The sequence below is a fragment of the Schistocerca piceifrons genome, chromosome 8 (assembly GCF_021461385.2).
Source record: "Schistocerca piceifrons isolate TAMUIC-IGC-003096 chromosome 8, iqSchPice1.1, whole genome shotgun sequence".
Classification (NCBI taxonomy): domain Eukaryota; kingdom Metazoa; phylum Arthropoda; class Insecta; order Orthoptera; family Acrididae; genus Schistocerca; species Schistocerca piceifrons.
Genome location: NC_060145.1, coordinates 229,400,941 through 229,413,003, shown reverse-complemented (window position 1 = coordinate 229,413,003; position 12,063 = coordinate 229,400,941).

Here is a 12,063-nt window from a genome sequence, read left to right as displayed (position 1 = left end):
TCGAACCGTCATCTTGCCGAATGCGAGCCGATTGAGCTAAACACTCCGCCAACTCGCCCGATAATTCTACAACAAACCTGAGGTCTGAGATATAGGCCATGCGATGTCGCGCCCTAATTTATCCTAATAAGGAATACATAGTTACAGCAAATGGACGGCCAGAGTGGCCGATCGGTTCTAGGCGCTACAGTCTGGAACCGCGCGACTGCTACGACCGCAGGTTCGAATCCTGCCTCGGACATGGATGTGTGTGATGTCCTTACGTTAGTTAGGTGTACGTACTTCTAAGGTCTAGGGGACTGATGACCTCAGAAGTTAAGTCCCATAGTGCTCAGAGCCATTTGAACCATTTTGAACATCAAATGACCGTAATCGGCAGTCGGACTCGTTTCATTTGGGCGCACAATCGGGTGCATTAGGTGCTCAGAAATTCCATTCCTGATCGATCTCTAGTATGCAGATCATTAATACTACAACACGAAAGGAATTTAAAATAAATAAAATATAAAATAAATAATAAAACAATTTGGAACGAAAAACGCATTGAACTCAACATTTCGCTGATAAGGTTAGGAAGGGGAAGCAGAAAGATCGAAATCAACTGTCTTGCATTTGCAAATGATTTTGCTATACTTTCTGAAAATGCGGCATATGCTATAACACAATTATTTCTCATGGAACAAATAACCAGCAGAACTGGCTTAAGAACGTATGCAGAAAAAATGAAAGTTTTAACAAACTTGAAGGATGCTCCTAAATTCCTGAAAACAGATGTTAACCCAAATAGACTGGGTACAAGATTTGAAATATCTTGGGGAGGTATCCAAGAAAATGCTTTGGAAAAATCTACAATAGCGGAAAGGCTGCATAAAATAGGTTAGCATATGATATTACCAAAGACGTCTACAATTATGTGTGTCCAGAAATGCAAATATAAGGCATTACAACTCAGTAGTGAAGCCAGAATTCCTTTATGCAAGCGAATGTCTGGCATTAAACTACGATTAAGATAACCTATAAGTACTAAAATGTGAATTATAAAGAAAATATTACGGCCAGAAAAAACATTATAAGATTGGAACTTACGAAGTAATGCTGAAATGTACCAAAATACACAAAATAATTCAAAGGTAATGTGGAAAACAAAACTCATGTTTTTGCAAATTTATTCCGAGTGTAAGACATTAGATTAACTTTTAAGATTTTCGTATATTCGTGGGGTAAGAGGTCAACCAGAATTTGGGTCATCGAAGGAAAAATTGATATAGAAATAAACAATATAAAAGGAGATGTATACGACAGAGAAGTCTTCCGATAAAAGTGATTAAAAATTAAAGGATTCCAAGTTTAGCTAAAACAATTGGTCCAAAATGGTCCGAAGACAGGAAGAAGAATTATAGTGGACAAATCAAAGCATACTGGTAGAAAAAAAAGAATGAAGAATTGAAATTGGAATGTGGTCCTCAGATGGCCTAATAATCGTTGCTGTTGTATAAAGAAAGAGCGCGGTATAACAGAACTCTGTGTACGGTCGGTACTTTGCCGCGACGATTACGTAACTTCATGGACTTCCGTGGACAATACATTGACATAATATTTCCAAACGGGAATTGTAGCTCTTGCACCCATGCAAAATATCACTTTGAGGAACAAAAGCCATCTACAATACCGTATAGCGAAACAGTAATAAAATCTTCTAAACATTGAGGATGTTTTGGTACTGTGGTGGTTGCTGTCTGAATGTGTATCTATGAACATTAAATATCTATTTATGTAAAGTAAAAGACTAGTTGCATTTATTGCACTTCTCAGTACTAAACGATACGTTGCACTTTCTGAATGATATACGAGTTTTTCCAAATATTACACTTTCAAGGCTAAATATCACTTTTTCTGTACTTTACGTGAGAAGAAACTTATGTTTCTCTCACGTTCTATAACTTTTGAAACTGTGTAGACAGAAATCCACCACAATATTTTCTACTGAGAATAGCAGAAAATCACAATACCCTCCGTCGTCTTCTCCTGGTGCCCAGTATCTGAACATATTATTTTAGTTAAGAATTTAGCAGGTAAACATTTATTATTGGCTGTACAAAGTTGTTATTACCAATGATTTATATAACCAAATAATAAACTGGTCTCAATCACTGAACGTTATGAGGTTTGTGGTGTACGTTTGGCAGGAAAAAGGACACTTCTATGTACGTAAATAATTATGTTGTGGCTTGGCAGGAGACCAACCCACTAAATTTAGAGGAAGCCGAAAGGATCGCGTTTTAGTTCAAATGGCTCTGAGCACTATGGGACTTAACATCTGAGGTCATCAGTCCCCTAGAACTTAGAACTACTTAAACCTAACTAACCTAAGGACATCACACACATCCATGCCCAAGGCAGGATTCGAACCTGCGACCGTAGCGGTCACGCGGTTCCAAACTGAAGCGCCTAGAACCGCACGGCCACTCCGGCCGGCGGCACGCGTTTTAGCTCACGCAGGCTGGCGTGAGGTCTGGAACAGGACAAGGAAATTAGAACTTAGAAAAGCGGAGGTAACTGGTGGAATACATAACTTTAATCCATTAATGTTGAACGTAGCTCTTGTCTGTACATTATTTACAATATCAATAATAACTGAACATGGCGCCTTGCTAGGTCGTAGCAAATGACGTAGCTGAAGGCTATGCTAACTGTCGTCTCGGCAAATGAGAACGTATTTTGTCAGTGAACCATCGCTAGCAAAGTCGGCTGTAGAACTGGGGCGAGTGCTAGGAAGTGTCTCTAGACCTGCCGTGTGGCGGCGCTCGGTCTGCAATCACTGATAGTGGCGACACGCGGGTCCGACGTATACTACCGGACCGCGGCCGATTTAAAGGCTACCACCTAGCAAGTGTGGTGTCTGGCGGTGACACCACAAATTACACCTGAAAGAAATTTTCGGTTTAAAGAATAGTCAAACATATACTATTTAACTTTTATACAGCAGTTAGATCATGGCTTTCACAGAACATTAAATCTTTCTTACATGAAGTCCAAATTTCACTGACAGCACAAATAAAAAATATGCGTTCGTCTTTTGCACCAGTGGTTAGCTATCTTCAAACCTCTAGCGTGAAATGCCACAAAACAAAGAATCATCAACTTACATTTCTGGCTTGAAGTAACGTCGATAGTTCAGTAGTATTTCTCAGCCAGTATAACGTAAGGTATCTTGATGTAGCGTAGTTCATGAGGTTACCCAACACACACTAACTTAAAAAATAGCAGTTCGTTATAACTATCTCTTCTCCCAGGGATTGTTTCTGCTTAATTCCATTACAGAAATACCGTTTATATCTCGTCCATCCTAGGCTATTGTTGCTAATAAGCTCAGAATATCCCGACACACTATCAGACGTGTTCCTTGCTCAAATGACTGCGCAAGAATCAGTACAGAGAGATCTTCAAGAACTTGCTCATGGTATGGGAAACGACGATAACTTTCCCGCCTAAACGCATATGCGGGAATGCACCTAATGGTTTGACTTAATAATAAAGCCATGATCAATTACTTTAAAATTTACAGAGCTCTTCAGTATTTTAGATGACATGATCACTCTAACGGAATATATAAAGCAATACACAAACAATTATTTAAATAGTATGATTCACAAGTACTCACACCACTTTACAGTCACAGTTAGTAACTTGGCGGCATCATTCTTCAGTGCCCGCTTAAGGCGCTGCTACCAGTACTACGTTAGTGTTTTTCTACTGCCACTAGATGGCATATGCTGACTTGAAGGCGTGCTGTACCTCCATTATCACTTCTCTTAGCAGACAGACGCTTACGCGTTGCCAACCGTTATACTGAAACTATTGCGAAAATATGTGAGTGACTGAAATATGACGGCATACTGAGTCGTAAATATACCTGTATCGCTACAGCCAGTAGTTATACGCATCTTTTCAACGGGACTATCTGGAAACGAGAATGAACTGGGATTTTAAGAATCCCTTTGAACGCCTCGATCCTCCAGCAACATGTGGTTCACTGGTGTCAAGACAGGAGCAAGTCTCTTCGAAATCTCTTATGATACATCGGATCGGTATACCATTAGGCCAGGTTGCCCTTCGTCTGGAGAGGAATTTTTATTCGTTTCTTATTTTGTAGCTAATTATTTCGATATAATTAATTCCTTTTACTTTCAAATCTGTTTATCCTTTCAGCATGGTTATCATTGCGCAAATTCCGAATTCGTTCAGATTTTCCTTTAAAAGGGCTACGACGAAACGTATGTAAAGCTCATTCTACAACACATCCGACTTTTATCCGTTTATAAGCAACAATTTCAATCTCAGGCATGCATGTTGGTTGTTGACTGCTCATGTATTCCGATATCTGTTTCTAGACGTACTTACTGAGCAGAAATAACTTCCTATCCTTCTTAAGGTGAATCTAGAAAGATTTGTATACAGATCATTAAGATTCGTTCTACAAACGACCAATGGAAGATGAAACTATAAAACTAATCAACTAATATAAACTCCCGACTGGCAACGATCGTCACTAACGATATATAGATTTAATGATCACTGATTTCTGGTTCTGTAAAAATCTGAGACGATACCCTCAAGACTCAGTTCTGAGCTAAAGAGGAGGTGGAACGCTTTATCCCGACTATGTTAAATTTAGTGATTCGGCTTCCCTGCATTTCAGGAACCACTGAAGCCACTGACATGAAACTTTTACAGGACATTAAACTCTACAGTAATTGCATTTCAGCCACTGCTTCCGGAAATACAACGTTTTAACTCCACGATTAAAATTTTCTGTTATTTTTTGGACCTTATAATAAATAATTTTAATTATGCATAACATTAAGGTGTTCCTTTAGTTGAGTAGACTTAGTTTATATATATTATTACTCCCTAAAAATTTGAATACTGTACTCGAAGTGGTTTCTGAGATTTAGGGAAAAATGGAACAAAAAATTTAAATTTTCAGAACGGCTTCTGAAGTTTCAAATAACTGTAACTCACTTCCTATATGCTTAATTTTTTACTTTTAGTCACTCAGAGGCACCCTGCGCCATATGGTATATCAAACTCTTCATATTTTTCCTAGTTTTTTCGTCTTTTCTTTTTCTGGACTCCTTAGTGGCAAACTGTGTTGCAAATTCTGCTTTAACAATGCGAACCTTGTCCATCCGTTCAAGTTCTCCGATGCAGTTTGCTCCAGGATTAATTCCCATGTGCTGTAGCACTTTCACCGCACCAATGTTGCGATCATTAAAAGGAATAACAGCTTCACTGACCCCCCACTTTAGTGTCTTCATTTGAACTACAACATTTTTTGGTAAGTCAGTCCATATAACATTAGTGATCGAGTCATTGAGATTTTGAGTCTAACCATGCAGACACCTCTTGAGTTAGTCAGGATCTGCCGGGTCTCTTTGAATAGGTTTTATGATACCCATGACAGGTGCAGGTATGGAATGTTTATGGCTGTGTAAACTGTTTGAGTCCTGGGCATTACGGTAATTGCACCAAGAATCAGGTCCAGGAGGGGAAAGGTAGTGTACTGGTTTCTTATCACTTGACAGTTTGTGGAAGAAGGTATCCCATACTACCTCCTCCATTTTCAACAAATCCTCAGTATGACTTCTAATGGCCATCCCATAACACTGCTGTAGTTCATCAATCATTTAGTCTGTCTGCTTGCCTCTTATGGTTTTACCATCAGAAAGTTTCTTGTCTCACAAGCTTCGTTTCAATTTCCTCTTCTGGACATTACCAATACAAACACGTAATTTAACCTCTATAACACAGCAATACACAGCCTTCTATAAGAAATTATCGATTTTATTACATCCTGAACTAAGGCACGTAAAAATTTAACATTTTAAACCGGTGTAGATAATATTTTAAAAAATAAAATAAAATATTCCCATGTGATTGTATAAGTGATTATATATATATATATATAATTTTATTCGGATAATTGCAAATTTGAAAATGAGATAAAAATCCGAAAATGTGAAAAAAATTTCTCATCTAACTCCCCTTAAACGCCGGAAGTAGTTTTCGTCTAAGTGTTTTACAACAATATCACAGAAACCCTTATTCTTACGATTCGCCCTAATCACTTGACTCTCCGAGTGTATTAACGGCTAGCTAAAATTTTTCCCAAGTACTGACTATAAGGTGCGATCAAAATGTTTCCGTTCGAAGGCCGTTCAGTCCAGAACAAGTATGTCAATCAGGTGAAATAGCTCTGATCACTGAGGCAATAATCACCCCGGCCCCCCTCCCCATTGACGCACCAGGTTGAAGATACTCGTTTGGTAAAATTTCGTGTGCTGTTGAATGAATAAGTCCGTAACTGCATGTTCCACATCCTTGTCCGACAGGATTCGTTGACCTTTCAAGACATTCTTTAATGACCGCAGGTTCGATGATCGCCTGTGGGGAGTTGAGGACGGGTTCTTGAGTGACTTGAATAGACCTAACTACCGTGTTACGACATTTGTGATGTGGGGACGTGTGTTATCAAAAAGAAGCAGCCTCTTTCCAGAACAGTTATTTTAGATAAATCGATAGATATGCTGCGCCATAAACTTTCTTCATTCTGCGATGGACGTCTACTAGTGTTTGTCCTTCGGTATGCAAGATAAAGATGTTGTTGTTGTGGTCTTCAGTCCTGAGACTGGTTTGATGCAGCTCTCCATGCTACTCTATCCTGTGCAAGCTTCTTCATTTCCCAGTACCTACTGCAACCTACATCCTTCTGAATCTGCTTAGTGTATTGATCTCTTGGTCTCCCTCTACGATTTTTACCCTCCACACTGCCCTCCAATGCTAAATTTGTGATCCCTCGATGCCTCAAAACATGTCCTAGCAACCGATCCCTTCTTCTGGTCAAGTTGTGCCACAAACTTCTCTTCTCCCCAATTCTGTTCAATACCTCCTCATTAGTTACGTGATCTACCCACCTTATCTTCAGCATTCTTCTGTAGCACCACATTTCGAAAACTTCTATTCTCTTCTTGTCCAAACTGGTTATCGTCCATGTTTCACTTCCATACATGGCTACACTCCATACAAATACTTTCAGAAACGACTTCCTGACACTTAAATCTATACTCGATGTTAACAAATTTCTCTTCTTCAGAAACGATTTCCTTGCCATTGCCAGTCTACATTTTATATCCTCTCTACTTCGACCATCATCAGTTATTTTACTCCCTAAATAGCAAAACTCCTTTACTACTTTAAGTGTCTCATTTCCTAATCTAATCCCCTCAGCATCACCCGATTTAATTTGACTACATTCCATTATCCTCGTTTTGCTTTTGTTGATGTCCATCTTATATCCTCCTTTCAAGACACCGTCCATTCCGTTCAACTGCTCTTCCAAGTCCTTTGCTGTCTCTGACAGAATTACAATGTCATCGGCGAACCTCAAAGTTTTTACTTCTTCTCCATGAATTTTAATACCTCCTCCGAATTTTTCTTTTATTTCCTTTACTGCTTGCTCAATATACAGATTGAATAACATCGGGGAGAGGCTACAACCCTGTCTCACTCCCTTCCCAACCACTGCTTCCCTTTCATGCCCCTCGACTCTTATAACTGCCATCTGGTTTCTGTACAAATTGTAAATAGCCTTTCGCTCCCTGTATTTTACCCCTGCCACCTTCAGAATTTGAAAGAGAGTATTCCAGTTAACGTTGTCAAAAGCTTTCTCTAAGTCTACAAATGCTAGAAACGTAGGTTTGCCTTTTCTTAATCTTTCTTCTAAGATAAGTCGTAAGGTTAGTATTGCCTCACGTGTTCCAACATTTCTACGATAACACCACATTAATTCTGTTTGGTTCCAATTGATAATAACGTCGCCATAGTTCACATCTCCGCAGTTATCATACTCACGTCGTAATGGCACGGATGCCACACCAATCCCTTGCCGACATGTTGGTGTTTGTACACATGCATCTGATTCCCCCTAAGGCGCACATATGCTGCAGCAACGCCCGTAAACTGAAGTTTTTTTATCGCTCCCATATACAATATAGAAATACCACTTGCATATGTGTAAGAGAGTAAAATCGATGGGTTGCTTGACGTGAATCGCATTGGGACGGTGTGCACGTATAAACATTCTTAACATTAGCAAACGTTTCAAAATAATTTTGATGGTAATCTGTTTAGAAAGAAGGATCTCTCTGCCCAGTACATCCTCTTGAATGGAACGCACCGAAGATACTTCTTGACAATGACGTGAAAGCAAAACTGTTTAGCGGTAGTGTTAGTACTCAGTATACGCTACTGCGCAGCACACACAAACGTAAGAACATCACCGGTTTTAGCACCACTTATGTGTTAGACTGAGTTTGACTGATACACCGGCGAACACACTGTCCGATAAACTTGGACAATTTACGTAAGAAGAGATGATGCCTTATTAACAGTTGTTTGTGACTTTACCGGCCTTTTCTATGTGTACCGTAGTCGAGTTGTATTATCGCATAGCCGTTTCCATTACTGTAATAAATTTGACTTATCGTAAGCCGAAACCACTATAAATGTGGGTCTATAAGTACTTCTGCTGTAATTCAATAATCTGTTCGTGCACTAGATTAGGTCGTTGAATACAGATATCACCTAACAGTCCACGCACAAACACGTAACAAACGCCCTCGAAAAGACAAAAAAAAAAAAAGAAACATTCCAGCAAGAAACACTTTACATGGCGATAGATCACCGCATCGAAAAGATCGCAGCTCTGAATTCTCAATAACTACGACGCTGTTTTCATCGCTGGTAAACGCTTACGGGACTTCGGAAATGAAGAACTGGAAAGTGGAAACATTGAATGAAACAGTTTCATACGCTCGGAATTACGTCAGCACACTCGCATAGCAATTACGCATTCATCTACCCTTGCAATGATGGAAACAGTGGCTTAATAACACCTCAGTTACTGTACTCAGATGTTGCATTTAAACCAAAAGACATTAGGTGAAACAAGCAGCGGTTGTTACCGATTATTGTGATAAGATTCTAAATACTTAGCGATGGTCTATAAAGTTCTCGGCACAGAGAATATTACTGACACAAGTTGCAGATGTAGTACAGCACTACAGGAATTCGTGAGATACTTGGCACATGTACTGAAATTAAAGTTCCTTTATTATTTGAGTGGTTGAGGGCACTTAACCAAGGCCATAACTGAAGTCCATATACCGTCGATGTTTTACCAGCGCAGATGATAGAATGTAGTTGCTATAAACGGTTGAGTTGTTGCTGTTATGAGCACATTACTGCCCGCGTATTCTCCCGTGTACTTCTACGAGGCTTCATACCCCTCTGAAGGACGATGTGTGCATTCTCCAGACATATCTCTGTGCCTGGTCAGCGAAATTGTTCGTGTCATTGTTGCTCATATATGCACAGGCTGTGTAACTGTTTAGGAAATCAGATCACGCAGCTCCTTTAGAGATTTCAAAAAGATTGAACTAACGAAGTTTTACACAAGCTTGAAATTTAACTCTACCTTCAATGCGAGATAGTTTTAACTCTCTCAAAACCTCGCAGAAAACCCGAAGAGATCCTCGTTGTGTGTAAAGCATACCAACGCCAATACGCAATCAACACATTCGCTGCACGAGAAAATGGTGATGTCACTAATGACAGTGCCATTAAATCATAGTTACTAAACATTTTTTTTCGAAACTCCTTCACCAAAGAAGATTAAGTAAACATTCCAGAATTCGAATCAAGAGGAACTACCAATATGCCTAACCTACAAGTAGGTAATTTCGGTGTAACGAAGCAGCTTAAATCCCTTAATAGAAGCAAGGCCTCTGGTCCAGATTGTGTAACAGTAAGGTTCCTTTCAGAGTATGCTGATACAATAGCTCCATACAGGGTGGTCCATTGATCGTGACCGGGTCAAATATCTCATGAAATAAGTGTCAAACGAAGAAACTACAAAGAACGAAACTTATCTAGCTTGATGGGGGAAACCAAATGGCGCTATGGCTGGCCAGCTAGATGGCGCTGCCATAGGTCAAACGGATATTGACTGCGTTTTTTAGAATAGGAACCCCCTTTTTTAATTACATATTCGTGTAGTGCGTAGAGAAAAATGAATTATTTAGTTGGACCACATTTTTCGCTTTGTGATAGATGGAGCTGTAATAGTCACAAACATATGGCTCACAGTTTTAGACGAACAGTTGGTAACAGGTAGGTTTGTAAATTAAAATACAGAACGTAGCTACGTTTGAACATTTTCTTTCGGTTGTTCCAATGTGATACATATACCTTTGTGAACTTATCATTTCTGAGAACGCATACTGTTACAGCGTGATTTCCTGTAAATACCACATTAATGCAATAAATTCCCAAACTGATGTTCGTCAACCTCAATCCTTTTGGCAATTCGTGTAGCGACATTCCTCTCAACAGCGAGTAGTTCGCCTTCCGAAATGTTCGCACATGCACTGACAATTCGTTGTCGCATGTTGTCAGGCGCTGTCGGTGGATCACGATACCAAATATCATTCAACTTTCCCCACAGAAAGAAAGCCGGGAACGAGAACCGGTGAACGTGCGGGCTATGGTATGGTGCTTCGACGACCAATCCACCTGTTATGAAATATGCTACTCAATACCGCTTCAACCGCACGCGAGCTATGTGCCGGACATCCATCATGTTGGAAGTACATCGCAATTCTGTCATGCAGTGAAACATCTTGTAGTAACATCGGTAGAACATTATGTAGGAAATCGGCATACAATGCAACATTTAGATTACCATCGATAAATTGGGGCCAATTATCCTTCCTCCCATAATGCCGCACCATACATTAACCAGCCAAGGTCGCTGATGTTCCACTTGTAGCAGCCATCGTGGATTTTCCACTGCCCCGTAGTGCATATTATGTTGGTTTACGTTACCGCTGTTGATGATGAACGCTTCGTCGCTAAATAGAACGCGTGCAAAAAATCTGTCATCGTCCCGTAATTTCTCTCGTGCCCAGTGGCAGAACTGTACACGACGTTGAAAGTCGTCGCCATGCAATTCCTGGTGCATAGAAATATGGTACGGGTGCAATCTATGTTGATGTAGATTTTCAGCATCGACGTTTTTGAGATACACGATTCTCACGCAATTGGTCTGCTACTGATGTGCGGATTATCCGCGACATCAGCTAAAACACCTACTTGGGCATCATCATTTGTTGCAGGTCGTGGTTGACGTTTTACATGTGGCTGAACACTTCCTGTTTCCTTAATTAACGTAACTATCCGGCGAACGGTAAGGACACTTGGATGATGTCGTCCAGGATACCGAGCAGCATACATAGCACACGCTCGATGGGCGTTTTCGTCACAATGGCCGTACATCAAAACGATATCGACCTTTTCCGCAATTGGTAAACGGTCCACTTTAACACGGGTAATGTATCACGAAGCAAATACCGCCAGCACTGGCGGAATGTTACGAGATACCACGTACTTATACGTTTGTGACTATTACAGAGCCATCTATCACAAAGCGGAAAAACTGGTCCAACTAAAACATTCATATTTCTTTACGTACTACACGAATATGTAATAAAAATGGGGGTTCCTATTTAAAAAAACGCAGTTGATATCCGTTTGACCTATATCAGCGGCATCTAGCGGGACAACCATAGCGCCATCTGATTCAAATGGCTCTGAGCACTATGGGACTTAACATCTGAGGTCATCAGTCCCCTAGAACTTAGAACTACTTAAGCCTAACTAACGTAAGGACATGACACACATCCATGCCCGAGGCAGGATTCGAACCTGCGACCGTGGCGGTCACGCGATTCCAAACTGAAGCGCCTAGAACCGCTCGGCCACTCCGGCCGGCGCGCCATTTGGTTTCCCCCTTCAAGCTAGACGAGTTTAGTGCTTTGTAGGTTTTTCTTTTGATGCTTATTTCGTGAGATATTTGGCCCGGTCACTATCAATGGACCACACTGTACCTAGGAGTCGTACATAACTGTTCTCAAGTCGAAACATCCGTATCTAAAGACTACAAAG